Source organism: Henckelia pumila, chromosome 3, assembly GCF_033568475.1.
Source record: "Henckelia pumila isolate YLH828 chromosome 3, ASM3356847v2, whole genome shotgun sequence".
NCBI classification, from domain to species: Eukaryota; Viridiplantae; Streptophyta; class Magnoliopsida; order Lamiales; family Gesneriaceae; genus Henckelia; species Henckelia pumila.
In genome coordinates, this window is record NC_133122.1 from 77,361,202 (window position 1) to 77,367,662 (window position 6,461).

Consider the following 6,461-nt stretch of genomic DNA (forward strand, 5'->3'; position numbering starts at 1 on the left):
ACTACATCCAGTTGAAAACATTCTTTATTATTCTGAGAAAATTTTAAAGCATTAAAAACGTCAAACAAAATTTTCTCTTCACCCACTTAACAGCAACTCTCCCTTCTGGACATCTATTAATGCCTTTCCTGTCTCCAGGAAGGGTCTACCCAATATGAGTGGCATGTCCAAATCCTCTTCCATATCTAGCACCATGAAGTCCACGGGGAAGATGAATTTGTCCACTTTTACAAGCACGTCCTCGATTATCCCCCGTGGATATTTGATGGACCTGTCTGCCAGTTGTAACGACATTCTGGTGGACTTTGGTTCTCCCAAGCTCAATTTCCTAAACACAGAGTAAGGCATTAGATTTATACTAGCACCCAAATCACATAAAGCTTTATGAAATTGAATATCATTAATCACACAAGGGATAGAGAAACTCCCTGGATCTTTTTGCTTTAATGAGATTTTATTTGCACCAGTGCTGAGCAATTCTCAGTCAGACTAATCATTGCATGCTCCTCCAGTTTCCTCTTGTTGGAGAGGATCTCTTTCAAAAACTTTGCATAACTTGGCATTTGCATCAGTGCATCGGCAAAGGGAATATTAATATTCAATTTATAGAATACTTCTAGGAATTTTCCAAACTAAGAATCTAGTTTTGCCTTCTTCAGGGCTGCAGGAAAAGGTGGTGGCACAACAATTTTTGCTTGTGAAGTGGGTGAAAGTGTTGGGATAGATGACTTACCTGCAATTCTTGTTGATGTAGCCAATTCTGGCTCTTTCTCAACATGTGGTGCAGGCTTTAATGTCTTCCCACTCCTCAGTTCAATTGCTTTTACCTGCTCCTTAGGATTCTTCTCTGTGTCACTCGGCAAGGTACCCTGATCTCTGCTGGAAATTGTTTTGGCCAATTGCCCTATCTGATTCTCCGGATTCTTTATCGAAGCATCTTGATTCTGCATCCGGGTTTCAGTAGATGATATGAATTGCTGCATCATCTGCTTTAAACTCGATTTCCATTCTTGAGGTTGTCTGCCGTAGTTCTGATTCCCATATGGCTTATTGTTCTGTCCACTCCACGAGAAATTTGGATGCTGTCTCCACCCTGTATTATAGGAGTTCGAGAATGGGTCATTCCTTGGGCGATTTTGATTCCCTATGTGACTTGCCATAACTCCCTCTGGTTGAGAAAATGTTTGACAGTCTTTTGTGAAATGTTCTGCACCACATTTTTCACACCACACTTCTTGAACTCGCATCACAGAGTTTCCTATGCTCAGTTCCTCAATTCTCTTGTTCATGACTTCAAGTTGAGCGGCCACTGATGTGAATGCATCAACCTGATGAATTCCATTATATTTTCGTGCTGCACTCCTTTCAGATAAAGGGTGATAGCTACTAGATGTCATTTCCTCAATTAATTCATAACCATCCTCTGAAGATTTTCGCAGTAAATTTCCAACTACAACTGCATCTAACATGGAACCATTAGAGTGAGAAAGACCATAATAAAAAGTTTGTACCACAAGACCATCTGGTAATTGGTGGTGTGGAAATCTCATCAGTAGATCTTTGTAGCGCTCCCATGATTCATAAAATGTTTCCTGTTCTCCTTGGGAAAAAGTTGTGATGTCAGCTCTTAGTTTCATTGACTTAGATGGTGGAAAGTATTTGGTGAGGAAAGATTTTGCCAGATCATCCCAAGTCATGATGGAACCTGCAGGTAAATTTGTCAGCCATGCTTTCGCCTTATCTCGTAGTGAAAAAGGGAATAAACGCAAAAGAATAGCGTTATCAGAAACTCCCTGTATCTTGAATGTATCACAAATTTCCAGAAAATTTCTGAGGTGCACATATGGTTCATCAATGACAGTCCCGCCAAATTGAAGTGTGTTCTGAATCATTTGAAGAATAGCAGGTTTTATCTCAAAGTGATTTGCCGCTGCAGTTGGCCTGATGATGCTTGGTCTAGAACTTTCGATGTTCGGTAAGGCGAGATCCATCATGGATCTGTAAACTGGTTGAAGAATAGCAGGTTTTATCTCAAAGTGATTTACCACACATTTTCACGCATGCCATTCGTTTTCTATTAAGCTCAAATTAGGCACTAGGAGTCGTTTTTGTGCGTTATTTTGCATGTTTTGTGTTTGTTTTGCATTCGTTTCGTTTACGTTGTGTCTGTTCCTTACCATTCTTGTTCTGTTTTTTTTTCATTTCTTCTTGTTGTTGCCTTCTTCTTCTGTGAAAAGTTCTCTCGGTTTCTGGATCAAAAGGCACTAGTTCTTCAGATGAGTGTCGCATGCACTGCAAGAGAATCCTGCAGTTCACAGATGGAAAAGAGTGATTAAAATTGTAATAGAGAAAAACCAAATAAAACAAATTAAAATCTCAATTGTCCCCGGCAACGGCGCCAAAAACTTGATCAACGGAATATTAACACTTAAATTTTCTCTAAAAATCTCTCAATTCCAGTCGAAATAATCTCAAGTGCACGATTCAAGTTATAATAAGATGTACAGAGTACGAGTATCGTCCTCAGGGACCAAACAATAATAATGTGTTTCTTTGATTTTTAACTACACAAAGTATCGAAAATTTGATTTTGGATTCTATCTAACATTTAACACTAAGAACTCAATGTAAATAAATCTAAATTTCACAACCACGAAACCAATTTGCACCACTAAAAGAAATAACAATTTGAAAAGATTTTGTTGGAATTTCGGTTCACCTTCCCCCTAATTCAACTGGACGATTGGAACTTAATTAATGCGCATAAGTTTGACAGAAATCCCTGTAACATTGACACTCTCTATCGAGGTTATGCCAAACTAATCAAATCAGTGAAACAATTAAATCTCTCTAATTATTTATCACGACCGATTGCTTTGCGTTCTATGAATTCTACAGCTTTCAACCTGGTCGTCTATGACTATCAACATGTACTAAATACCATATCTCTATGCATATTTTAAGTCCATAGATTCTATCATTCGTCCTAATTATGAACCTATCTCTCGACAGCAATTCAAAATTTACGAATCTATGTTAAGGGTAGCTAATCATCAACATAGAGAAAAACACATGATAAAATCAATTATAAACATAAATCAAATCTCAATACGTCCGGTGATTCAATCACACTACAGTGTTTTGGGGTTCGGATCCCCTTGATTCCAACAAAATAAAAGTTTAGCTACTGAACGTCATTACAAAATTCAATCTAAAAAAAATGTTTACCATAAAAATTCAAAAAAGATGAAGAGAAAAACTCCAAACGGAGATGAGAAATCTTCAATATTCAGAGCCGCCTCCTCCTGTGTCTGTGTGTGTGTCCAACCCTCAAAACCGTTTAATAACATCCTATTTATATGGCCCAAGAGTCCTCGTCAAACCAATAACCCGAAATAAAATATTTCCCAAACATGAGTGCACGCGGGCGGTATAAAAGTGCCACCCGAGCGCCTTGTCTTTTTCAAGAAATCTAAAGTCCTTCTCTTGCTTTCCTCACGGCCGCATGCGTGCAACGCCTTCTCACTATAAATCAGCATTTCCTGGTGATTTTCTGCAGTATAAATAAATAAACCAGAGGAGTGACTACAAACACAATAAAACAAAAAAACAGAACAAGAATGGTAAGGAAGAGACACAACGTAAACAAAACGAATGCAAAACAAACACAAAACATGCAAAATAACGCACAAAAACGACTCCTATCACTTGGGAATCAACTTTGACGAAATCCACTCCATCAAAAATGCAGAAATCTCTGCAATGTTCCACATGATTGAAGCATCAGGGCTTCACAAATTTCTGAGCTCTAGCTCTACCATGGACTACGATCTAGTCAAGGAATTCTTTGAATCCGCTGAATTACATCATTGAAGCATCGTTTGCATCATCAAGGGATGGAAAATAGAATTCAATCAGCTCTTCTTCGGTGAAAATTTTGGGTTGCCCACCAGTGGTTTGATGAAATGCACAGATCTACCTGACGATAATGCCTCTCACTGGGCAGCTCATTTCACATTGGATGGCGCACATATTAAAGTTAATGGTCTCAAAAAAATCTTGAAGCCTGCATATCGACTGCTAGCCAACATTGTAGCAAAAACACTTTTGGAGAAAGATGGATCTTATGACAAGATCACTCTTGAAAAATATCAGTACATGGCCTCCATTGCCTCTCAGTTAACCTTTAATTGGTCGTCCATTCTCTAATCTACTCTTTGTGAGATGATTCGAGGCAAGGGACAATACGAAGGCTTTGCACTACAAATTTTCCATCTTCTTGCAGCCTTAGGTGTGGAATCCTCCAGTTTTGAAGCCCTGCATGTCTCCAAATGGCTCAATGCGGTTACTATCCCTTTGTTCTTGAAAAAGAATCAAGTAACTGCTGATCAATTAAGGACGGTCAAATGGGAAATCGGGGCAGAATAACAACAAGCTGCCATGGGAACTACATCTCTTCAACAGAGGCGACATCGACTTAGCAGGCGCACAATAACTGTTGACTCAGATCTAGATGATGATGCCAGTGATAATGCTCCTTTGGTTCAAGTTTTCGGTGGATCTTCTCCTTCTTCAAGGAAGAAAACGACTCTCAAGCCATCTCAACCGAAACCTAAAAGGATAAAGTTTCTATCAACTGTTCACACTCCAACCTCTCATATGACAGCAGCCACCATAACAGTCTCTGCATCGGTGAATCTTGCTACTCAAACAGCTTCTATCCCTCAGCTAACATCCGAGCCAGCTGAAAGCACTACAGTCACCATTGCACCAATCTCGGTGGCAATATCTTCTTCATCAGTCGATGCAATCTCGATCTTCAGTAATCAAATCCTCAGAGCTCAAGATCCAATTGTCACCACTCCAGTTCCTCCACTCAAAGGAATCACTCTCACTGAGCCCTCAGCCACAGCCTTCAACAAAAACTCGCCCAACGTTCAAGGAAAAGGAAAAGACATTTTCATACCACCTCCAAAATCCCCATCTGTTGGAAAAATGGAAGTCTTATTAATCATCTCCGGAATTCTCAGAGCTGTGCATTTTAGACTACAAGAATTTGATGAATGGATGAACTATCGCTTCAACGTCTCATACTCTTAAATTTTGCACAAGAACAAGTTGGCATATCTTTCCAGGTTAGAAGATAAAATGTTCATCCTTACATCAACTTCTCATCTTGAAACTGCTCTCAGAAAATATAAGCTGGTTGATGTTCAACTCCACGATAGCCTCGCCCGATACATTAGTTTTCAAAGAGAACAGCACTATCAACCGATGAGCAAGACAGTCAAGGATGACAGTGACATCATCCTGCATCTCAAATAGTCTGTGGATGCCACTGACACCTTTTTATGGGAATATCGGCTGAAACACTCCATTCCACACCAAACCGAAGAGTACCAGCGCATGTACCGTAAAGAAGTTTAGGCGATGATTCCAATCTTTTATTCTCACGATAACTCAAAACCTACTGACTTCATCTTCACCTCAGAGGAACAAGACTTCATTGCAGCACAAAAAGGATGTCCTTCGACATATTTTTCTTTTGTTTCCACCTCTAACAAACCAACGACATCATGCACCGCTACTGCTTCAGAACCTCTACTAATTCAACCAATTACATCAGTCGCTGATGACTCTCTTCCTGAGATCCCACTTACTTCAGTATCAGACGTTTTGAAGTCATTAATTGACTTGGATTGTAACGACCCACTGTATCAAGATGGGTCTTTTCAGTGTGCTTTTGTCCTCACTCACACGCACCCTGAAAACTTCCCATGGGGTCACCCATCCTATAATTTCCCCAAGTCAAGCACTCTTAACTATGGAGTTCTTATGTGATGAGCTTCCAAAAAAAAGATGCACCTTTTTTATATGAATAGTACATATGAAATCTTTTAAGCCCTCCTCAACCATGTAGTCCCATACCTACACAGTCTCAGAATCCCTCTCATTCCGGCACGGGATCGGTTCATTCATGTCTCCCTCCGCCTAGAAGCCTACCAGGAGCCGCTCATTGTCCGTGCAACCTCTTGGCACCGGCGATCACTCCCTGCCTCTTCAGCCCCGGGCGTGACATGCCCACCAGCTTCCGCTTGGTTCATCCATTTGTAACGACCCACTGTATCAAGATGGGTTTTTTCAGCGTGCTTTTGTCCTCACTCACACGCACCCTGAGAAACTTCCTAGGGGGTCACCCATCCTATAATTTCCCCAAGTCAAGCACGCTTAACTATGGAGTTCTTATGTGATGAGCTTACGAAAAGAAGATGCACCTTCTTCATATGAATAGTACATATGAAATTTTTTAAGTCCTCCTCAACCATGTAGTCTCATACCTACACAGTCTCAGAATCCCTCTCATTCCGGCACGGGATCGGTTTATTCATGTCTCCCTCCGCCTAGAAGCCTACCAGGAGCCGCTCATTGTCCGTGCAACCTCTTGGCACCGGCAATCACTC

General features: G+C 40.5%; 1 non-coding gene across 1 annotated transcript; it reads left to right on the forward strand.

Annotated features, from left to right (window-relative positions):
- The first annotated feature begins 1,527 nt into the window (after positions 1–1,527).
- Positions 1,528–1,634, forward strand: LOC140893646 (small nucleolar RNA R71). Its single transcript, XR_012153240.1, has one exon. It is a non-coding gene; the product is annotated as a small nucleolar RNA R71 (small nucleolar RNA).
- The last annotated feature ends 4,827 nt before the right edge of the window (positions 1,635–6,461 follow it).